The 26,358-nt window shown below is 36.2% G+C and overlaps 1 protein-coding gene across 1 annotated transcript in view; it reads right to left on the bottom strand.

The window, feature by feature from the left end:
• Positions 1-23,286, bottom strand: part of LOC107712876 (disabled homolog 1-like) — a 457,572-nt gene extending 434,286 nt beyond the window's left edge. Inside the window, exon 1 of the mRNA XM_016518249.1 lies at positions 23,090-23,286. The gene's annotated coding sequence lies outside the window, so the exon portion shown is untranslated. The remainder of the gene's footprint in view (positions 1-23,089) is intronic.
• Between the last annotated feature and the right edge of the window lie 3,072 nt (positions 23,287-26,358).

Below are 26,358 nucleotides of genomic sequence, written 5' to 3'. Positions count from 1 at the left end.
GACGGACAGATGATCGATAGACGGACGGACGGATAGATGATCGATAGACAGACGGACGGATAGCTGGATAGATAGACAGACGGACGGATAGATGATCGATAGACAGACGGACGGATAGCTGGATAGATAGACAGACGGACGGATAGATGATCGATAGACAGACGGACGGATAGCTGGATAGATAGACAGACGGACGGATAGATGATCGATAGACAGACGGACGGGATAGATGATCGATAGACTCCGTCCGTCCAGGAGGATGGATTGATAGAATGATGGAAAGACAATGGATAGAATACATACAAATGGGTGGATAGATAGACAGACAGACGAATAGATGGATAGATAAATGGATCGATAGATAGAACGGTGGATAGACAGGCAGATGGATCGACAGAGAGAATGATGGACAGACAGATGGATGGACAAAGATAGACAGATGGACAGATAGATAGACAGACAGACAGGTGGATAGACAGATAGATGGATAGATATATCGATAGATAAAACGATGGACAGACAGGCAGATAGATAGATACACAGGCAGGAGGATGGATTGATAGAATGATGGCAAGACAGATGGATAGACCGAAAGAGACAGCTGGACATATGGACAGACAGACAGACGGGTGGACAGACAGACAGATGGATCAATAGAACTATGGAAAGACAGACAGATAATGGATACACAGACAGATGGATTGATAGATAGAATGATGGAAAGACAGATGGATGGATAGGAGACAGATGGATAGATAGACAGACAGATGGATCATTAGAATGATGGATAGATAGACAGACAGACAAGGTGGATAGACAGGTGGATGGATGGATCGATAGATAGAACGACAGACAGACATATGGGTTGATAGCTAGAATGACGGAAAGACAGATGGATAGACAGTCAGATGGGGAGATAGATAGACAGACAGATCAATCGTTAGAAAGAATGATGGATAGACATACAGATAGATAGGACTATTCTGTAGCTAGACAGATAGATCGACCATTAGAGAAATGGATGGATAGAGCTCCATGGATTGATTGATAGATAGACAGACAGATGGACAGACAGACAGATGGATCGACAGAATGATGGATAGACAGACAGACAGAGGGTGAATAGATAAATTAAATGATTAATAGACAGCTATTAACATAACAATAGAAAGACAGGCATATACAGACAGACAGACAGCATTTTGAAAAAAGCACAATAGGCATATTACAACATAGTCAACGTTTTGTGAAAATAAAATTTAAAACTACAAGATTAAAGTAGTTCTTTGAAAATTGAATTATAATTCATATTCACCCAAAAATGAAAATTCTGTCATCAATTACTCACCCTCACAACGCATTCGTGTGCGTTCCTCTGCACGTAAACAAGGCGGAGCACATGCATGTTCTACGTCAGCAGCATCATGTGCATGCATTGTTTCGTGGTACTCTCCACAATGGCAGAAGACGGTAACTCGGGGGAGAATATTTGTTGAATGAAGTCATTATTTTTGTTTTCTTTGCACACAAAAAGTAATCTCGTAGCTTTGTGGTACCAAGTCGCTATAAACTTTTAAAAATCCTGCCGGTACATGTTTTTCTTCAGCAGCGTCTGAAAGCAGGAGCACTGCACATGATTTCGCACACACATAAAGTTACTGAATGCCTGATAGCTTGTTCATTCGTTGTGTATCCATCCGCGGATTATCCTTATTAACATTATTGGCTAATATTACTGGTTTAAATAATTGTTGTTTATGTTAATGGTTTAAAAAATATTTTCGGCCTGCCAGTATGTCAAGTGAATTTAAACTAATTTGCTTGCATTCAGTGTACAGGTGTGTGTGTGTGTGTGTGTGTTTGTACCGACTACTAGATTTTTGGTATCGTGACATCCCTAGTCCTTACTACCTTTCTGGGTCTGGGAACATTTCAGTTGCGTTGCTGTCTATGGAGTCAAAAAGCTCAGATTTCATCAAAAAATATCCTAATTTGTGTTCCGGAGATGAACGGAGGTCTTACGGGTTTGGAACAACATGAGGGTTACTAATTATTATTTAAATAATTAGTAATTACTGACAGAATTCTAATTTTTGGGTGAACTATACCTTTAAGTCAATGTAAGTCGTGAGGATATAACAGTCAGAAAGTAACATAAATCAGAGCTTTAGAAAAATTTCCTTCTTATGTTACTTTTATGACTCATAATATTACTACTGTATTTTGATTTCACAATGCAATGCCTAATTTAGTCATCACTGCATGTGGAACTTTCATCAATCCCAAAATATGTCATTTAATACACAATGGTCAAGTAGTTTACTCTGTTATTGTATGCTGGCGAATAAAAGCCTACATTACAAATGATTGCGTAGATAATCATATTTGCACTGCGCTGTGATTGTCACCTCTGTGAATAACCAAATTCTGTACGTACAAAACGGGACATTAGGAACTCAGAAGAAGAGTGACAATCATATTACAGTGCAGCTGAAGTGTTTACGGTGCTTATTTGTTGAGAATAACAGAAAACTCCAATAAGAAAAAAAGCCAATGGGCTGTAGCACAATCCAGCCACGTCTCCAACTCTTAAACATACTCCATTTTAAATCCTTTCTCTCTCTTAACCCTCTTTGTCTGGCTCTTCTTGCTCTTTCTCTGTCCTGCCCTACAGCAGTCCCATACATCAAGAACCCACGCAGGCACCCCTGTGGCAATGTCGACGTGCTCCAGACAGAGAGAGCAAAAGACAGAGAGGGAGAGCTGGAGGCTGTAGTTTATTGTCTGTCTGGCATGGACTCCTCTGTGGGGCATCTTTGAGAGCAGACACTGAGCCTCATGCAGCCCTTTATGTTGCTGAGCTCCAGGGGCAAGGACAACGGCGAAAGCCGGGGTTGAGCTAGACTGCTTCTCACTGTGAACCCTCCAGAGATGTCACAAGACATTCAACAGGGCCTTGTGTTTGTGCTCACATGCTGCAGGCTAATAAACTCATATACACACGCTGATATTTATTCAAGAGTGGTCACAACAGATTTTAAGCATCCAAAATTATTTCAGGCTGCACAATGAATATGGCAATGGAATATGATGTCACAGTTTGTATTTATAATAAAGAATCTAAATGTGCTGTCATTTTTTATTAACTAACATTTTAATTAAATAAATATTTATTTCATTGTTTGTTTCTTGATAAGTATAACCCCTATAAATTTGTTTGGTTTGTATTGTAGTATAAAACAATAAAATTAAATTAAATTAAATTAAATAAAATTATTAAAAAGATAATCTTAAAATAAAAATGATAATCTTGTAATGTGTGTGGAACTTTCGTCAATGTCACTTTATACACAATGGCAGTTGACTCTGTTATTATACATTTTAATTTTGTTTTTATTCCCATTTTATTGATGAACTACTACAAACGAAATCCAAACCAAACAAAACAAAATAAAATACTAGCTCAAAAAACTAGTGCTACCGCCTCTTCAGTCACATTTACATATAATATAGAGACTTTCTCATAGTTCAGATTAAACCACATGATGATATAGGCTAATGCTAATGTTAGCACTGTGTTTAGGAGTTCTCTCTCTGAATAAGTGTTTTTTTTAATCAACAATCAACCAGCCTCTACTTTATCTCCACCATCTGAAGAGAGGCCCAGAGGCTCTGAATTATCCCACATCTATAACAGCAACAGCAGCACTGGGACTGCAGCTCTAGACAACAGCAAATTAAGACTGTCAGTTCTGTCCAGTGTCTGCACATAAACAGACAGAAGACAAGAAAGAAAAAGGCACAGAGAGAGAGAGTATAGGTAATCAGTTTGGGGGTAAAGTGTTACAAGTAATAGACATTGCATAATTACTATTTTTAATTGTATTACTATTAATTTATTTTTTAGATTTTAAGTAACTGTTTAATGCATTTACTGACAAAAAAGTTCATATGCACAGCACAATAACGTTTCTTCATACACTACCATTCAAAATTTTGGGGAGAGAAGTTTTTTTATTTATTTATTTTTTAATTCAGCGAGGATGCATTAAATTGACCAAAAGTGACAGAAAAGACATTTATAATGTTACAAAAGATTTTTGTTTCCAAATAAATATTGATCTTTTGAAGTTTTTATTCAAAGAATCCTGAAAAACATATTTTCACAGAAGCATAAGGCAGCACTTTTTACAACATTAAAGGGGTCATGAAGGTTTTTTTATTTTGTACTGATCTCTGAAGTCCACTTAGGATTTTTACCTCAAAAAACATCATCATTTAGAAATAATAGGTTATTTTCTGTCCTGTTTTTGACCCCCCTCATCAGAACGCTCTGTTTGAATAGGCGTGGCGGATTGTAGACTCGGAAGTAAACACCCACTGCTATGATTGGCTAACACTTGTGTATGTTTGACAGCCTACATCCTTCACTGATGGACGCTGCAGTGATTTAGGTCAAAATCGCATAAATTCTCAGTACATATCAAACGATCTGTAATAACAGACAAAGCAATAGTGATCACGTAACAAAAACATCGGATCCAATATAGCCGGCACAGCATCGTCTTTTAGTATCAATCTTTCTGAAAATCCTGCATCAAATTGTGCCTTGTTTGTAAACAAATCTGTGGTCAAATGAAGTGAACAAAGGACTGAGTTCTTACTGATGCTGTCTGGATCTTCAATAAAAAGAAGTTCATCCACTCTTTCCTAACATTGGGATCAGAAGGAAGGCAATGCAAAGACTGTTTTCCACAGCTTGGCGCTGTACAGCGTCTTGTTGTCTCCGGAGCATCTTTATCGCTTGGTTTCTGCATAGACCTGCGCATTCGCCTCTCATTATTTACACTACATGCGTAAATCGGTGGGCGGGGCTAAACAGGCAGTGATGTAGTAGCAAGCGTTGATCTTCTTCTGTGGAGGTGGTGCTTATCCACACTATTACATCATAGAGTTGTACATTCCACAAGCTGTTGTTTTGGCAGACTGCCTTCAATATAAGCTGTTTTAAGACTAATGAGATAGTTCTGAATCTTACAGGAAGTTTTTACAGTACAATGACCTGGTCGCCTGCGATTTTGAACGCGTTTTTGTGTAGCTTGTCAGTGAACTACGGCTCTGTGCAGTAAATGCCGCTCCATCTGAAAGCACGTGCTGGAGATTTACTACTAATCACAGGAGCGGCTTTACTGACGAGATGCGCATGAAAATCGCATTCGATTTTTTGCACAGCCCTACCTGGAAGATTCTAAAAAATCCTGGAAATTTTCTAAAATTTCTGGAATGTTTCCGAAATTTACTGGAAATTTTCCACCTTTTTGCAACCCTAGTTTCGCCCAATCTAATATTAATCTTGAGTACCTTTAGACTAGTATTGCATCCTTCATATCTGCAAAGAGTCTTTAGTCTTTAGGTTTTTAGTCAGAAATGTGATGCAGTTTCACTTACCGCCTCCGGTTCAGAATCATGACCGGGATCTTTTTTTTTTTAAGTTCTGAAGGTTTTTGAAACTTTGGCCATGTTTATGAATCCAACTTTTTAAGAGTGTAAATAACTCAGAATGCATGAAATAGCATTAGACCCCCTCCCCTTTGAGGGCTTTTTGGTTTCTCAGTTCATGACCCCTTTAATAGTAACAATAAATTTGTCTCTTGAGCAGCACATCAGCATGTTACACCATGTCCTAACCAGACGCAACACGGTTATGTGACATGACAAAATCTATCAAAAAACCACAGCCAATCAGAAGCATGTGTAGGTGGGCTCTAGCTGCAAGTCCATAAGTACATTAAAAATACATACTTTTTTTACATCAGTCCATTTTTGTTGGAATACACTTGTTGGGTCACACTGAGTTCGCGGGGGGGTTTTTTTTTCAAGATCTGTAACGAATTAAATCCACTGAAGGCGAGTTGAAAGGGTCACATGACATGAACAAACCAATGGGAAACAAGACACATGACCTAGACAACCAATCAGAACATGACACAATGAACAGAGGAACCAATGGCATGAATACATGAGGGCAAGGGGAGCATGACACAAACAGGGACCATGACTAAACTCCAAAATAAAAGACATGAAAACATGAAGAAGAAACACAACCCAAAACACCACATTACAAGATCTGAGGTAAACCATCTATTGTTGCTTTCAGTATGGCTAAAGTCACACAAACTGATATTCAAACTCACTTTAGACACTTTTAACATTGAATAAAGCATAAAATCAGTACCAGCGGAGATTATCACTGTCATAGTTTGTATTAGGGCTGGGCGGTATGTCGAGTTCGTACGATATATCGATGTTTTCTTTATAAGCGATTTGATATGAGGCAATACCGTTTATATCGATATACAGTAGTTTGATACGAGCGCATCTGAAAATATAGCAGAGGACACAGACTGAGCTGCTGCGGAGAAAGTGCATAATCCAATTTGTTCTAAACATGTGACAAGCTTCATATTAAGGTCTTTAAAAACTGGTAAGACCTAGTATAGTTTATAGTTTAATTTTGCATATTAGTTTAAGCGGCTCGGCCCGTCATATGCTCTGACTGAAAGGCTGTGTGTGACGCTGACAGAGACACTAGGCTACTCGCGCTGTTTAATGCGTTTGAGATTTTCTGTCTTCCTGAATGCATAACTTACATTTCACAAGTGCATTCTCCGTCTGCAAATGTTTGAAAGCCATGGAAATATTTCCATTTTGCTGTCAGGAGTGCATGAGCCTTCTGCTTTGCGATTCTCCACTAAACTTCACAGACTTCAGTGAACGAGCGCCGCCGTGCGCATGCGTGCCAAACAGACAGAGCTCAATTAAATAAGAGCGCAATAATTCTGACTAAAATATAAATTTCGCTGAAATATTTGTAGTTGGACAATAAATGTGACATGTAGAATTTTAAACCTACATGTAAGTCTATTTTTATGATAGCCTCTGTGCTAATGTTACAATGTTAGAATGAAATGTGATTGTATCCCTTTTTTGCACATGATATAAAGGCTTACATGGTTACATTCACTTTATTTGTTTTCATAGTCTTTAATATGTATTGTTTTGTTGGACAACATTAGGCAGTAAGTGAAATATATATATATTAAATACAGATTTTTTAAAAATACAAATACAAAAACAAAAATACAGAGATATATAACGTATATCGCAAATTGGCCAAAAAATACCGATATGAATTTTTGCCCATATCGCCCAGCCCTAGTTTGTATGCTACTGTTTCAGCCATGACAGAAATAGAAACCGTTTCTAAAATAAAATCAGCTGTCGCTCATCATGTGTTGCATAAACTCAGATTAACACGGAAAATATACCTTTAAACACGTATCAGTGTCACGTCGCGTCTGGTTAGAATCAGAATCAGAATCAGAAGAGCTTTATTACCAAGTATGTTTACACACACAAGGAATTTGACTTGACGACAGGAGCTTCCAGTGTAGAAGACAGTACAAACATAGTGCAGACATACATGATCATAAGAATCATAAGAAAACTGAAATCTAACACTGTGTTAGGACACAGTGTTAGAATGATTTCTGAAGGATCATGTGACACTGAATATTACTGACAATATTACTGTTTTTACTGTGTTTTGGATTAAATAAATGTAACCTTGGTGAACATGAGACTCCTTTAAAACCCCTTTGAATAGTTTTAAAATATGTGTAGTATATAAATAAAATCATTATATAAAACATGCATAATATTATATTATTATTATTATTATTATTATATGTGTAATGATTCCACTGGAGGTGAGCATAGTGAACCCAGGTGCAGTTTATTGAGCAAAGTGTAATCTAAAATACAAACAGACTTGACTTGGAACAGACTTGACTTGGCATGGCATGGCATGAACAGACTTGACATGGGGCCCGTTTCAGAAAAGAGGGTTAAGTGAAAACTCAGAGTATGTTAACCCTGAAATGAGGGAAACTCCGGGTTTTCCGTTTCAGAATGGGAGGTTTGTCAAACCCAAGAAAGCAGGGTAAGTCAAGCCTATTTCTGAAGGAGAGGTAACATATACTCAGAGTCAGTTACCGCGGTAACTTACTCTATAAACCTAACCTGGTCGGGAGCAGGTTTTCTTCGGTAAACCCAGTGTTTCTTATGGTCTCCTCCCCCTTTTTAAAGTGTAAGCAATGTTTAAATACCTCATTCATTCATTTACGCTGCATAAATTATTTTCTTACTGAGTATTTCTCTCTTATTTCAAGTACAAATATCAAAAAATTATTAAATCACGATTCATTTTCTATATAAGAAAAGATTATATAGCCTAATATGTTTATTCTTGTTTCCTGGGGGGAAACAAGTGCATTTAAGTGCATTTTACTTGAAACAAGTAAAATTATCCGCCATGGGGTAAGAAAAATCTTCTTAATGCAAACGTAAACATTTTTTCCCCCACCTCCCCCCGCCAAACACCGTCAAAGTGACAAAAATAGCATGTCCTTTTATACAGTAGATGAGGAGGCTGTATTAATTCGTAGGGAGTTAAATTTTTATGTGCCATATCCACATGCATATTTATTTGGTAGTTTTCTATATCGGGGATGCAGAGCACATTAGTAAGGCCGCTGTATGTGGAGCGGTAACGAAGGTGTGCCTCGCTGAAGTTAATTTGATAACATCTTGCGGCGACCTATGGAAGTAACCCAATAATTCGAATTTCCTTTAGAATTTCCTGGTATTATGGCCATCTCCTCTTCATCTGTTCTTCATTATTTTGCAAGCCTTCTTGCTGTTGACTGAGTAGAAGTCAAAAGTTAATTTCATTACTTTAATTAACAAATGTAACAGGTTGGATTAGAGAATCTTTAATTATGTGAAAAGATTAGACTACGTGAAAAGATTAGAGTACGTGAGAACTTCTTTATGCACCAAGAGCTTGTAACACTCCAAAGAGAAAGGAAAAATTTAAATCGCATTATATGACCCCTCTCAAATGTTTGTAAAGTCATGTAGCCTTATACACCCATGAACATTTTATGCTTAAAGCTTTTCCTGATTGAATTATTTTTATACTTCATTTTTAGCTGCTGTCACATTCTTCTTTTTTCTTTTTTTGCCCATGTATACCATGAAAATTAATATTAGTTCAATAACCTACCTTGCATTACTTGTAATCAGTGGTGTAATGTAACGAAGTAATAATACTTTTACAGTAATAATACAGTATTTTTTGGGAGTATCTGTACTTTACTTGAGTTTTTATATTTCTGCCAACTTTTACTTTTACTCCACTACATTTCCTAATTAAAATGTATACTTTTACTCCGATACATTTCCCCGAAGCATATTCGTTACTTACTACAAAATAGTCAGAAGTCAGAAGAACACGGACTGCAGGAAAGCATGTTTGACGAATCGGTGGTCTGGCGTTTGCAAGTTAGATTCCTAAAAACACCTTTGCTCATGTGTGAGCACAACCGCGTATGATTCATTTTCCACTCAAGTCGAGTCTGGGGTGTGCGATATACAGAATATCTTCTGCGATAATATGGTAAGTGTTGTTGTAATGATGTGCGATCTGACATTATCAAGTAGGCTATATCACCAAATCACACACAGATCAGATGGTCACTGCAGTCACCCGGATCCAGTACATATTTAGACCAGATGGTGGATCAGCACCTAGAGAGGACCTCTACAGCCCTGAAAGACAGCGGAGACCAGGACAACTAGATGAGCCCCAGAGACAGATCCCCAGTGAAGACCTTGTCTCCTAGACGGCCACCGGGACAAGACCACAGGAACCAGATGAGTCTTCTGCACAATGTGACTTTGCTGCAGCCTGAAATTGAACTGCTGGTTTGGTCTGGCCAGAGGAGAACTGGCCCCCCGACTGAGCTTGGTTTCTCCCAAGGTTTTTTCTCCATTCTGTCACCGATGGAGTTTTGGTTCCTTGCCGCTGTCGCCTCTGGCTTGTTTAGTTGGGGACACTTCATTTCCAGCGTTATTGTTGACTTGATTGCAAAGATACTATTTAAACTGAACTGATGATGACATCACTGAATTCAATGATGAACTGTCTTTAACTGGAAAATTAGTGTTTACTATTGTCATTTTGCATTATTGACACACTATTTTCCTAATTAATGCTGTTCAGTTGCTTTGACACAATCTGTATTGTTAAAAGCGCTATATAAATAAAGGTGACTTGACTTGACTTAAACTAAATGCATGAATACAAAGCAAAAGACATGAACAACAAAACCCAATACAATCCCTGACATTATGTTACGTCTTTGGTTTTTCTTAAATTTTTGAATTGTTTCATAATTGTTTTACTGTTAAAATGTTTATGTATAATAGGCTATTTAATGCATGTGACAATAGTGTGACAACATGCTTTACGGTGTGCCCTAAGCTACCCTAAGAAATATTCAATGGACTAATAAACTACTATATTGGGCTACACAATTCAAAAATAGAACTTGTTTCAGTCTCACCAAAAGAGTCTTATAGAAAGTTTATACTGTTGATTAGAATACATACTCTAAAGATAAGCTGAAATGTAAGAGCTTACAAAGATTAGAAAACACATGCCGAGCAAAGTCCTTGCAAATGCATCTCTGATTGGAAATCATAAGCCACTCATGCATTTATAGCCACAGTGCCGATTCAAACGCCCATTTCCATCGTCGAGGAGGCCGCTGGACACAGTGGTCAGATGACATTTAGACAATAACAGTTCGGTCAACACCGCTGTCACCCCTGTGACATCATCTTGTGTCCACATGTCCCTCCAATGTCCCCCTCCTTGTTCAAATGCCACAGCAGGGTGACATTTGCCTCGTTAAGGGCCTAACGAGGTCGACACCTCATTAAAGGTTATCTGTTAATTACCATAACAGCTCAGTGCAGCGAGCAGGATGGGGGCTGGGAGGGGGGATTCTTATCACATCAAATCTTAACCTTTTCAACGCACTCCCACTCTCTACTCCCATTCACCCCACTCACACATAACAAACATTAGACACACACTGTCGAGGGGGATGGCTCCAGCTTAAATGCCAGTGCGAGTGTGTCCACTGTGAGCCACTGAGATGAGCTCGGAGTTCTAGGAAGGCCTGCACACTTGGGAATTCTTCGATAATAAAATAAACACCTCTAGTCTGGGTGAAGTCACTTCAAAATGTGGCCAAAGATTTCAAAGATACAGGCAGAGGGAAACTGTTCGATCCTTCTCTGCAGCTCAAATCATCAAGTCAGAGAGCTGAAGAGAGCATCTCAAACCTAGTAATAGATCAAATAGCGTAAGATCTGTAAGATCAAATGTGTTTACATCAGTGTTTTCAATTCTAGCATAACCTATGACGACAGCTTTGCTAACGATACTGGTTTCAGATCAGCTTCCAAGAACACATTTCTAGAACAAGTTTGCTTTAGACATAACCAATATTTTAAAATAGACATGCACAATATATATGTAGTATATTGGTTGAGGGCTGATAATAGATTTTTTTATTAAATTATTGGTCAATATTGGATTTATTTAGTCAATACTGAATATTTAATAATGACAGCTAATTTCCTCTATTCTTACATTTAGAATAAATTTGCTGTCATCTAACAAATGTAATCTTTAGCAAATCTCAAAATACATATACATTTTTCATATTATACTGTGATGTCTAAATGTACTTGTAGCATTTAAAACTATTGATTTAAGTTTTTAGTTGTAGTTTTTTTGTTTGTTTGTTTTTTTACTTATTTATACTAAATATATAAACTAAGTATATATGTATAATAATGGTCAGTATTTGTATATATGTAATGGTCAGTATTTTTATTTTGTTTGAAAGAATACTTTTATTCAGCAAGGATGCATTGAATTAGTCAAAAGAGACACTAAAGACGATAAGAGACACTAGACACTACAAACTATTTCTAGTTCAAACAAATGCTGTTCTTTTGAACTTTTCTGTTAATAAAAAAAATATTGAAAAAAATCTATCAAGGTTTCCTCAAAAATATTAATCAGCAGCACAACTGTTTTTACTATCTGTAAATATCTGTTTTACTATGTAACACTGAAGAATAGAGAACCAATGCTGAAAATTCAGCTTTGCATGACAGGAATAAATTTTACCTTAAAATATGTTATTTTACATTGTAATAATATTTAATATTATTAATGTCATAATATTACTAATTTGTTGATCAAATAAACACAGCCTTGGTGACTATAAGAGACTTCTTTTAAAAACACTAAAAAATTTGAACGACCACAAACTTCTGAAAGGTAGTTTATAAATATAAGAATATAGTGTAGATACACTTGAAAATAATTAATAAAATGATCAGCTCCTTAGTGGAAAAAAATACTTTTTTTTATGCTTTTTTTTTTTTTTTTTACTCAAATCAAATGCCATTATAATTTTTTCACCAATTGTTAAACTTTACAGGATCAGGCCCGGCTCATCAAGGGGGCCTGGGTATGGACCACCCAATCATGAGCTTGGCTCATCCAAATCCAGTAGTTTTCAAAATTTTAATCATATCCAATGAGATCTGGTGGTCCTGTGTCAGCCTAGCTTTCAAAAAATGATGGTCATAAGAACATCAGAACCCAATGTGTGATCAAAGCGAACAGAATAATGAGGTATAATGCGGTATAATGTAATTAAGAGCCATAAAGAGCTTTATCTGGGGAGTAATAACTGCTATTTTTAATAATACCCACAATCAAGATCTGCAGAACACCAGGGCTGCTCCCCCTGCTGCTGTACATTATCCAAAGAAGTGAACTGCACACTGTGAAGGCTATTATCTAAATGAAACTAATGTGTACTTTAGCCAACATAATAAAAACAGCATTTACCAGGTTCTTAAAAAAAAAGAAACTCCAAAGAAAAGCAGTTACATAACAGCAACTTGTTTTTCTCTCATTCTTTATACCCAGAGCAAGGCCAAATTTCACACGCAGAAGCTAGAATCTCTTTCTTGTTAGGGCATTCAACCCCGTCTCATTCATCATCTGAAAAGAATTATATGACAGAGAAAGATATTCACAAGGCCACTGCTAAATACGCTCTCAGCCAGGTGAATGGCGCAATAATGCATCCCTGAGAACGACAACAGCTGTGTTCTACTTAGATTTCGTAACACAATGATCTAAGGATCTTTTCACACGAAGGGAAAGAAAAAAAATGGGATTGTGAATTGCGAAAGAGCGAGTGACGGAGAGAGAGGGAGTGATTGAGTGCATAGGGAAGCATTGCAGCCGTTTGATCCATGTGGATGTCAGGGGGTGCTGAGGCAGCAGAAAGCAGACATATTTACAGATCAGTCAGTGCTAATGTACTCCACACCATTAAACCACTGCCACTATAGCAACAGAGCCGTCACCACAGAGACCTCCCTTAACAACAGGCCATTTTCCACAGTGCACCAGCAGATTAAATTAACACTGCCGGTAAGGTACGCATGCAATCAAAATGCATACAAGCACAGACTTCATTACACATATTTATACTAAACATCACAGCGGTCGGAGCTTTGGCCTGGTGGTTAGCACACATGAACGTATTGAGCTGAGGTGCTCATAAGGGCAACGTGAGTTTGAATTCAGCTCACGCCATTTTCTGGTCTCATTCCCCTCATCATTACCTGTCCGCCCTATGACATTTTACACACACACACACAAAACATTAGAAAATAAAATAAAATAAAATAAATGCTAAACAAATAATAAAAGTAAAATTAAATTAAACAAAGTAAACTTGTGTTATTTAAATAAATAAATGTTTATATAATCAGTCACTTTTTCTCCAATAGTCAAAATAATGATAAAACAAAATTGTTTTAATTAAAATAAATAAATAAACAAATAATCAGTTTCCCAATGTCAATTAGCTTATAGAAAAATTTACTTGTGTGCTTTAAGCAATACAAGCCAGCTTACATTCAATACATTTGAAACCTCAGGAGGTCAAACTAAATATTTTTTATATATTTATTTTTTATTCATTTAAAATTTTCAATACTGTTAATAAAATTTTGGGTATAAATACAGATCAAAATTATTTGTTTTTGCCATTTTCTAGCAAAACAACTAAAAACTCTATATTAAATAAAAATACAATAAAATTCAATTAATATTTTAAAATTTGGCAGAATGGGTACCTGTTGTACATTTAATATAAATTAAGCTGTTAGTAAGCAGATACTAGGGATAAAATCTGAGTTTGTAGTTGACTGATAAACTTTCGTTTGCTAAATAAAAAATATCAATTTGATGTTTTTCTTAGAATAAACAACTGAATGCTACCCCAGATAGTCGTTCAGTGTGAAACCAACAGTGATGCGACGTCTTTGAAAATCGTGCAGTGTGAACTCGGCATTAGTGAAATGTACAGACTAGATCTATAAAAAGACTGAAAAGAAAATGTTCAAAAATAAACACACACACACACTAAACTTCAATAATATTAGTTATAAAGCCTAAACTGCACTTTCTTTTGCAAAATAAAGTGCTGGATGAATAAGAATGACAGTTCTATGCAGAAAGATCTGCAGTAATGTGCACTATTAATGACTATAATACATGAATGTTTTGATATGTAGTGCCTGCTCAGACCCAGTTCTCCATTCCTCGGGTCACAAGCATCTTCAAGGACAATATGATTAGCATGATGTTAATGCTGGAGTGTTCTTGTGTGTTTGGTCTGAACTCATCTTGTGTCTGGATGAATCATCTGTTTAATGAGCACTGACTTGTAGTAAACATCTACGCAAAAACATTTTTATTTTTTCTCTCATGGTCCTTACAGTAGCCATGAGCAGAAGGCTAGCATTGAACATGTTTTTTTTTTTTATCAAGCGTGCTCTCCCTGACTTGAAGATACAAAACTGCTTCCTAAAAGGCCTTGATAAGCCCATTTATTCCAAACATCTCCGTACTGTGCTCCTTCGACCTGAAACGTGAGATTTTCTCCCCGTGGGCGGCCATGTTTAAGGATAGCTAAACTGTTTCTGACCAAACTGTCACTCTCACTTCCATCGCGACGCTGCCTGCAGACATGCAGCCTCATCCTGAGCGGCAAACTTCATCCTTTATCTGTTCATTTCGCCTCTTGGCTCATCCCTGTCCCTGAACTCCAACTCCTGCTGCTGTGCTATTTATCTCATATTCCCCCTTGGCCTGAAATGAAAACAGTTTCTAAAAGATCACAAGCTGCAGCATTTAAATGTTTTGCAAAATAAGAATGTGGGCGGCTATATATTCCTATGTGACACGGCTTGTTTATGCACATGTGGATAGGGATGAATCTGCTTCACTGGGATGAACTTAAATGCAGTTCATCTGATTGATTAATACTGGATGGGTGTACGAATGAATACTCCAGAGTTTGTTTTACACCCACAAATGCACTTTTATTTCACAAAAATGCAGATTACTGTTCAAAATTCACGGTAAAGCTGAATAACAAGATAAACGGTTTTTATTGGAGGACAGTAAAAAAATGGTCTTTTGATAAATATTTCATTGCATGTATGGTTGTACACCAGATGTCTGTTCATCTCTTCCAATTTTCTTTTCTCACATTCACTCAGCTGTTAGAGATGTAACTGTTGCCTGGCATTTATGCAACTGCAGATGCTTGTGACAACATCATATAAATGGCCTTGATTGCAAAAATCACACAGAAGAGACACGTGCTTTGGTACAGGTGGCCTGACATTACTGCTCTCACACGTGCAGAAGTGTACAAGTACACACTAAGCACACAAAATATACCGGACAAACTCACAGGCCCACACTAGCAGGAACAGTACACGAAAATAACAGGAAATGACTGGAAGAAAAAGCTAAACATAAGGGATGGATGGATGGATGGATGGATGGATGGATGGTAAAAGTGCAAATAAAAATCCAAATAAATACATTTCAGTCTACTGCATACTATATGGTGAGGAAGAGCTCTAAAATCAAAGCCTGCTTCTCTATTCAGTCTGTTTCACTCAAAAATATATACTGAGGTTGGTCACAACTTTATGTGGTTCACGTGGACTTTTAATATATAAACACATTTATTTTAACTAATATAAAATATAAGTATTATATTTTATCATTTATTATTCATATATATATATTTTTTTTTTTTATAGTTTTGTAGAAATTTTTTTCTACTAAAATGAGTGCAGAAAGTGCTATGATTATGCTTTTTGTGGATGGAAGGCTGGCCATGTCATATCTTACAGATCAGACAGCAGAATCACCAGATGTTATAGTCTCCCACCTCCAAAATCCTTATGTAACCCATGGTTGTAACTAAAAACAGTTCGTTACTCCGATAAATCACCCCAGTGCCCTGAGAAACAACATCCAGAGTCTACTGTCACATCTGTCGCTCCCATGTTCCCTTAGTTTCCTCTCTTTTCTGAGTGAACAGATGATTCTGTCAAGCAGATGTCTGTGTCACTAACTCATCTCTCAGTTGTTCCTCGTCCTCCCCGCAGCAAGCATCTATTTTCCAGGTAAAGCCAGTTTGTGCTCTGTAGCGCCCATGCAAGACCCTTTAAGCCACCCAGTGGGGCGGCTTATTTCTAACCCACCCACAGCACAGTTCTAGCAGCACACTGTCAATCAAAGCACACTAACCCTGCCCCGCTAGGCCATAGTTATCCTCCGTTCAAGGGCACAGGGAGCCGGTTGCCACAACAACAGTACCTCAGCAACCACCACAGCGCAAGAGAGCCCAACTATCCCCGGTCTATTGTGATGTCTTAATAGCTTGTCATGAGAATCATTTCTGAGCACGAGTCAAGCGGCACGCAAGCACAGAAATGAATTAAATGAAATGTTTATCAAATACAGTTTGAAAGGATTTCATATAGTCATCACTCAGATCAGAAAGTGTTTGCTCATTCTGGAAAAAAAAAAAAACTCATTAGGAAAGACTGATGATGCTGTTACGACCGATGCCTCTGCATTTCAGAGAGAGAGCACGAAACAATCTCTCCGAACGCTAATCGACAACAGGTGGCATAAAGTTTTTCATCAGCAGTAAATTAAAAGGGCTGAAAGGAGCTGTTGTAACCTTTAGAAATGATAATGGGGTTGGCAAATATGACAGCATGCTGTGGATACTCTGGATGCAGTTATTTTCCACAAAGTGTTTTTCGAACAACCTAGTATGAGAGCCTGTTCTAGTACACCCCCAAAACAAAATCAAGACTTTGTAAAAGAGCATAATAGGACCCCTTTAAGTCTTACATGTGAAAAATGCTGAGATTTTTGAAGTATGTTATATTGATTCTGATGTGTACTACTTTATTACATTTGGCTATTGCATTTAGAAGATGCAAAGAGCAGGCCATAGCAACTAGGGTTGCAAAATTCCAGGAATGTTCAAGGCTGCAAACCTTCCATGGGAATGGAAAGTTTCGCCCCTTTGCAACCCTAATGGCAGCATTAGGCCACGGGTAGATGTGGCCTAATGGTTAGTGAGTCTGACTTGTAACCCGATGGTTGCAGGTTCGAGTCTCAGGTCTGTCAGGGATTGTAGGTGGGTGGAGTGAATGACCAGTGCTCCCTCCACCTTCAATACCACGACTGAGGTGAGACCCTTGAGCAAGGCACGGAACCCCCAACTGCTCCCGGGCCTGCTCCGGGTGTGTGTTCATGGTGTGTGTGTGTGTGCGCACTTGGATGGGTTAAATGCAGAGCACAAATTCCGAGTATGGGTCACCATACTTGGCCAAACGTCACTTCACACACTTCGTTTACACGTGCAAGAAACGTAACTGTAGGTTTTGCCTAGAGGACCTGTGTACTGTCACTTTAAGAAAAAACGTGAAAATAAGGAAGTCAAAATATGTTTATGAAGGAATTAACTAAAATTCCATGAATCATGACAAATTATGTAAACTGGAAAATGCTGGTACAATATCCTCCTGGGACCAAGAAATGCTCAGGTCTGTCAGGGATTGTAGGTGGGTGGAGTGAATGACCAGTGATCCCTCCACCTTCAATACCACGACTGAGGTGAGACCCTTGAGCAAGGCACGGAACCTCCAACTGCTCCCGGGCCTGCTCCGGGTGTGTGTTCATGGTGTGTGTGTGTGTGTGCGCACTTGGATGGGTTAAATGCAGAGCACAAATTCCGAGTATGGGTCACCATACTTGGCCAAACGTCACTTCACACACTTCGTTTACACGTGCAAGAAACGTAACTGTAGGTTTTGCCTAGAGGACCTGTGTACTGTCACTTTAAGAAAAAACGTGAAAATAAGGAAGTCAAAATATGTTTATGAAGGAATTAACTAAAATTCCATGAATCATGACAAATTATGTAAACTGGAAAATGCTGGTACAATATCCTCCTGGGACCAAGAAATGTTATATTCTATTCTATTTTATTTTATTTTTTATTTTTATTTTATCTATTTATTTGCGAAGTGTTTTTTTTTTTTCATGTCGTTACATAGTTTAGAGCATAAGAAAAAAAATGGAAAAATAACAGTTTTGAAACATATGTTATGCTATGTCCTCTGTACAGGACCCAGGACTCAATTTAAAAAAAAAAGATAGAATGACATGAATAGGCAAAAACAATGGATTAGTTTTTTTAAATCACCAATAAATTTTTAGGTTTCAGGATTTTTTTTTTCATACCAAACTTTGTATAAAGATGATCAACTATGTCATGAAAGATTTAACAGAATGATCGGATATACCATTTTGCTTTACGCAATATGTGTGTAAAATGGCCATAAGAGTGTTTTCCCATTATATACAATGTATCTATACACTGCATCTAATTTGCATATCAATGTGTTCTTGGGGCATGTAAAACAATTTTCACTACTGTTCAAAAGTTTGGCAGTACTTTTTTTTAATGAAAACAATACTTGAATTCCACAAGGATGCATTAAATTGAGACTGGCGTAATGATGCTGAAAATTCAGCTTTACCTTTGCAGAAATTAATTACCTTTTAAAATATATAAAAATAGAAAACAGCAATTGCAATAACATTTCACAATATTACTGTTTTACTGTAGTTTTTCGTATGAGACTCCTTTTTTACATTTAAACAAATCTTACCAACCCCAAAATAGCATAGTTATTCGTTAAACATAAATGCATTGCATTGTAATGTATTGGGGGGAAATCATATTTAAGATGCTTAAGAGTGTAGAGAGATTTTATTACATCAATTCTCTCATTTTTGGATGATTTTTCTCTTTAGAATTCATGGGTATTGAAGTTCTTCACCTAAAATTCATCCATTAAATATGATTATTGCAAAATGAAATTACACAGGCTGATAGCATTGTATACAGGTCTGTTTTGAAAGGTTTACATACAACTGCTAAAAACCTCTTAAAAAAAGAAAGAGATTTTTATTTCAGGTATACATTAAATATCCTTGCTAAAGCCACACAAACTTTCACACATTTAATTTTCTATAAGAGAAATAAAATAAAAACGTTGGACAATGACTTTATTTTGTGTGTGTGTGTGTCTGTGCTCGACCGACACATGTTATTTATCATAAATACAGTGCGCAAATGAGAGAATTAACTCTCTCAAGTGTACAGTGAAGCCTTGAAACGATGATTAAAACTAGTAAACTATGAACAGTGTGAAAAATGAAACAAGTCCAGTGTGGAACAAGAACAATCTCAAATGTGCAAACTTTATTACATGTGCCTGCTGCCCTTCATCTTGTAGACGGATGTGCATCATGCACATATGCTGTTTGGAACCATAATATACTAAAACAGAAGAGATTTTGATTACTTGCACGTCTTGTCTGTAGCCCTGCAGAGGATCCACACTCCTGAACCCATCTCAGGTCACTTTCTGCTGTGATCGAGCAATAAATCACACACACACTCACTCACAGAAGAGTTATGAATCTTTCTGATCCCTCTCCAACAGGTCAGTTTATAATGAGAAGTTTATGAGTGTACTGGAGAGAGAGAGAGACGGAGGGAGCGATAGGAAGACGGGTGGAAACACAGAGATGTGCTCACGCACGCCTGGCGAGACAACAGGCAAGTTTAGAGCCAAAATGGCTGCATTCATTATTCATAGAGCCTGGAGAACAGGCCTTTGCAATATTTATCTGTGATATTGACTTGACTGTGAGTGACTGCCAGCGTACTCACCCAGTCACACAGTGAGATGAGATCACAACCCCACAGCTGAGACAGTCTGCTTCCCAAGGGCCAGATTCAATTAAAGCAACAAGACACACGCAAACACACATTCATGTGTTTAACAACAAACACACATTTCACACGGGTTTACACACGCACACAAAGGGTTGCAAATCTCACATGAGACCCATGAATAACCACAATGCAAGAAAAACATTTCAGACACAAACACTAAACACTGCAGACGTGTACGAGAGCGGCACTGAAGATCTGGATGTTTTTTTCTTTCATCTGTTTCTTAAGATACCGTATACTCAAATGTGCTACTAAACAATCAAACTTCGTGTCAAAGACCAATCCGAAACAGATCCCTCAGTGGCAGTGCCATCAGTTTTTATGAATTTATTGCAATCTTGGAAGTTTTTGCTATGATTATATATGTGACCCTGGACCACAAAACCAGTCATAAGTGTCAATTTTTTTTAATTATGATTTATACATCATTTATATAAATGAATAAATAAGCTTTCCGTTGATGTATGGTTTGTTAGGATAGGACAATATTTGGCTGAGATACAACTATTTGAAAATCGGGAATCTGAGGGTGAGTCAGTGTATTTAAATGTATTATATTAATTAACTTAAATTTGTTATTTAGATAATTAAAAGGACAGTTCACACAAAAATGAAAATTCTGTCTTCATTTATTCACCCTCAAGTCTTTTGAGTTTCTTGCTGCTGAACACAAAATAAGGTAAATGTTGGTAACCAAACAGTTGATGGACAACAATGTCTTCCAAAGTATGGGAAAAAAATACTATGGAAGTCAATGGCTGCTACCAGCATCTGTTGGTTACCAACATTCTTCAAAATATCTTCTTTCGTGTTCAACAGAAGAACGAAACTCATACAGGTTTGGAACAACATGATGGTGATTAAATGATGACAAAATTTTCATTTTGGGATGAACTATCCCTTTAAATGCAAAATATGAATGTAAATGTATAAACGTAAATGTAGTGTTAATTTATTTATTTATTCTTTTAAAGAAGGTTTTCTTGGGGTTAGAGAAAATGTTATCAAGCAATCAGAAAAAAATGTTTTCTTGAGCCCTAAGGTTTTTTTTCTCTATAATACAGCGATACCTCATCATATCCAGAGAACACTGCAGCTCTTAGGCATTTCTTAATCTAATGAAAATATAATAAATGTCAGGATTTATAGTCAAATCTAATGTACTCAAAACCTAAAATCAAGTGTTCGCTCAGATGAGGAAAAATGTAGCCTGGGGACCTGAGCAGGTCTCTCATGAACAATCTTACAGCAAGCAAAACTCTGATTTAGATGCTAAAATAACATCTCTAAAATAATAAACATTTTTAAGAGCTGTTGGCAAATCCTCTCAAGAATCTCAGTCTTGAAAGATGCATGCTAACACTACCTGAAATACAAAGCACCGCCAAAAACAATACCTATACACAGGCAAAAATAAATAAATAATTAATTAATTAATTTAAAAACTATTAGGAGTCCATATACATTTATGTGCATAACTTAAAGTAAATATGGCTTGTGATTTTTAAATAAAAAACATACCAAAGTGAATAACATATTAAAATACAGCTGACTAGTCACTGGACATACATTTTAAATCATAAAATGTAAGTTTAAGCAAAGTATATGACAGACCAGCATAGTGGAAAACCTTGAATGGAGCTCAGGTGGAATCGATTATGAAGGGAAAACTGCTGTTGCTCCACTCCACTCATATTAGTACAAAATCACTGATGCAAATATATCACTGAGCAATGCTACTTCATATTCCCATCTATGCCTCTGTCTTTCAGAAAAGAGCAGGTGAGGGCATGGAAAACAAAGAGAAGAAGAGAGTAAGAGAGAGTTGAGATGCACTTTACTCTGCTGTTTTATGGCTGGGAGCCAGATATCGATGAGCTATGCAACGGCATACTCCTATATAAGCCCCTCCAAACACACACGAGCTACCAAAGACATCGTCAGATACGTTCAACAGGATTACACTAGTCCACTAGTTACGCTTGTCTATATTCTATTAGGAGAATTTAGCAAATTAAATGACAGATTTAAGCATTTGCCTCTCTGATGAAAAGCATATATCTATGAGTGCTCATTGCTGTTTTCAGATGCTTTTCCCCTTCTAAAAAAAAAAACAATAGAAACCATCACAGAAATTCTAATAGTTTACAAACATTACAACAAACATTACAAACCATCAACTATTAACCATTATACCCATTAAAAAATGTTTTCCTTTAGTTTGTTTTGGGACATATTCCATTAGGATAGCAGTTTTATCAAGCCACCAATAAAAGGCAACAAATTACCTGCAGACCCTCGGGGACCATTACAGTTTTCAATAAAACCAATACAATTCCAATTCTAACCATTAAATTTTTTTTTTTCAGCAGGGTGGGCTTGAACGGGGCAGTAATATGGTTTTGACAGTGAATAAGCATAGAAGAGAATTTATTTTGCTGACTGGTTTCTCAAATTATGAAATTCCCCCGAAGTTGTTTTGAAATGTACTACTTATCCTTAAACTAAATTAATATCAAGCAGCCTACAGTTGAAACACCGTTTGAAAACACTGAGTTTCTCATTTTTTGGTGCATATTTGATCAAATACACTTAAAAATGATTGTTAAGGCATTCTCCATATCATTTTAAACATCTTAATTCAAAATAGCAAACATGGGAACTTTTTTTTTTTTTTTGGCGCACATGATACCCATTGGGCCTGTTTGTTTGTTTGTTTGTTTACATTCATTTAAATTTAGTGATGTCAAAAGCAACTGTTTAAACTATATTGTTAACAAACTGTCATTAGAAACATTTAGGTTTCATCGTTGTTTTATCAACAAGATATTCCAGTGTTAGTAGTATATACACACTAAATCAAAACGAGAAGCACATACCTGTTTAATCAAGCCAGCTCTGGGAAATGTGTCGTGTCAAGTGGTGCATTACAACGGCAAAAGTGGGCAAATAAGAAATATAATGACGGATTCTCTTGTTTACTTAACATATCTTCATATTCACATTGCACTAAATTACATTATGTCGATTAACGTGCATTCGCTATACGTTATACATATACAAACGCTATACATTGTGTTTCATTCACATTCACCACCAGGGGGCGCTTTTGAGCAGTTATGACTAACGAAGAAGAACGATAAACTACATAAGAGACCCTGGCCTGGACCACAAGCCTCCAGTCACAAGGGTAAATTTTTCGAAATTGAGATTTATACATCATCTGAAAGCTGAATAAATAAGTATTCCAGTTGATGTATAGTTTGTTAGGATAGGACAATATTTGGCTGAGATACAACTATTTGAAAATCTAGAATCTGAGGGTGCAAAAAAATCAAAATGAGAAAATTGTCTTTAAAGTTGTCCAAATGAAGTCCATAGCAATGCACATTACTAATCAAAAAATTAAGTTTTAATATATTAAGAGTAGGAAATGTACAAAATATCTTCATGGAACATGATCTTTACTTTTTCAGCCTCACCCTGCTTCATTCTACTACGTTAATAAATCATTAACTCATCCATGAACATGATTTCTGCCCGAGTCCCGTCGGATTGCATCGGCTGTGGGGATGAAGACAACAACTCCCATGATTCCACACTCAGTCACTGCGTCATCTAACTACGCCTTTGTTTCTTTGTTTATTTTGAATACGCGCCCTCTAGCGGCGAAAATTACATATTGTGCCTTTAATATCCTAATGATTTTTGGCATAAAAGAAAAATCGATAAGTTTGACCCATACAATGTATTTTTGGCTATTGCTACAAATATACCTGTGCTACTTATGACTGGTTTTGTGCTCCAGGGTCACATATGTGGATATCTGTCCTCACGTGCACACAGAAGGAAAGAGCCAGAAATGTAGATAGTTCAACCATGAAGCCAATATATATATATATATGAATATATATGATATAATGAAATACAAATGAAGTTCTGCCTTATATGATCAAAAAAAGTACTATACAGTATACTTGCTGTGCTGTTTTTTTTTTTCATTGAGTTTTGATCAGAAGAAATATGTGTTATGTTATGTGTACATTTAACTTTTAATGCTATAAGCTAACGATAACTTTTACTAAACAAATTGAAAATGTTTTCATGAAACCGTAACGATTTTGTAGAAATAAGTAGCAATAGGAATATAGCGCATACATGAGTTAATAATATGTATAGTAGATTGTGTGGCAAATGCACTCTGTAATATTTTCAACTCGGGGAGAGATCGTAATTTATTAGAGTATGTTATTTCATGTTCTCACTGATGCATTTCTGCAGTTAAGTCTTCTTCAGAGAGTATCAGGGTAAGGATCGGACACCAGTGAGTCCTAATTAAATAGTACAAGGAATAAGAAAGCCCAAAATCTTCTTGATTTACTACAAGTAAAGCCTTTTATCTTTCATGCCAGAAGATCCCAAAACATTTTTTATACACTTTTTACAGCTTTGAAAACTAATGTTTATAACCCATGGCACATTTTTATTTTATTGTAAAGAAAACAGTAAAAAATAAATAAATAAATAAGACAGACAGGTATGAAGGTAAGAGTTGTTTTGGGCTGGTGCAGGGACACTGCAGTCATTGCTTTTGTTCATAACACTGCACAAGATGTGTTAAAGAACAGAGCCTCAGGGCAGTTTAATTATAACTTTACGGCTCCTGGCCCTTCAGTGCTGTTGTCCAGTGTGAGAAGCACCAAGACATGGCAAATATGAGACCAAACCCAGTATTATCAATCTGATCACTAATATTCTCTTTTCCATTATACCATAAAGATGTTGTTTCTTAAGGGATAGTCACACAAGTCTTTATTTACTTTTGTGAAACACAGAAGGTGAGGAATATCCTGGCCTCCATTTAAAACAGAGTGTGGACAGGGTTTGTCAGGCACCAAGATGTAAAAGCACCATGAAAGACCTCAAAACTTTTATGAAACATTCTCTAAGATCATGTCATGTTAATTTTGAAAGGAGAGACTCCTAAAAGCCTGAAATAACTCATACATGGTGTAATTTCACTGACATCAATGCAAACAGCTCTATTCATGTTTCATTCACTTTCACATTTCTGTCCTGTCTAAAGTTCAAAGTAATGCCACTGATCAATATTCTTATCTCTATCCTTCACTTTTACACCTGTCCCCTCTTTTGTCTGGGATCAGTATTCCTTAGGTTCTACTTTTGCCACTGTATCAAATGTCTTTCTATGTTCCTACATGGATTCTATTATGTGGATTAAAGATTTAATCTAAAACATAATCACACCTGAATTTTTTTCGAAACTCTGCTTCATCAAGCTTTAAAACCTTTACGAATCTTTTTTTTTTCTTCACTTAAGTAACCCTGAATGCATGTCAGTTACATAAATGTACAATAGGTATTAGAAGTATGCAAATATTACTTAATTCTGTAAATTATGTAAAAGCTGTATCATTAATATAAATAATTAAAATATAATTATAACAATTATAAATGTAATAATACATTTTATATATCTTATAAACACAGTAGAGCTAAATGAAATGTGCTAATTAAATTTATAATAAACAAAATTAAATGCATGCAGTCTACTAAAAGATGTATTTTTTATTTATGGAATATTAACTGCAATAAATACAGTAATATTTGAATGAATAAAAGTGGCCTTTAGATAAAAGGTTTTTGATGCTAAGGACCCCTAAATATGATGATCCCCTTGTGAGGGGATAATAAAAGCAGCTGTATATTTGTATGCATTAAAAATCCATTTATAATGTGTGAGGAAAATATGTAATATTATTATTAAGACATCTAAATCAAATCATGTTTTCAAAATTAAATATCTGGCTTTTACATTGCCATTTTTAACTAAAACAAATTGTTAAAATATTGGAAAATATGTAAAGCTGACAATGTATTGTACATTCTTAATTGTTTTTATTTTAAAATACAAAAATAAAAATCCATTTATAATGTGTGAGGAAAATATGTAATATTATTATTAAGACATCTAAATCAAATCATGTTTTCAAAATTAAATATCTGGCTTTTACATCCATTTTTAACTAAAACAAATTGTTAAAATATTGGAAAATATGTACTTTAATTAAGCTGACAATGTATTGTACATTCTTAATTGTTTTTATTTTAAAATACAAAAAAGAAC

This window comes from Sinocyclocheilus rhinocerous, unplaced genomic scaffold, assembly GCF_001515625.1.
Source record: "Sinocyclocheilus rhinocerous isolate Xijiao unplaced genomic scaffold, SAMN03320098_v1.1 scaffold478, whole genome shotgun sequence".
Classification (NCBI taxonomy): domain Eukaryota; kingdom Metazoa; phylum Chordata; class Actinopteri; order Cypriniformes; family Cyprinidae; genus Sinocyclocheilus; species Sinocyclocheilus rhinocerous.
This window is presented reverse-complemented; position numbering and strand designations above follow the sequence as displayed.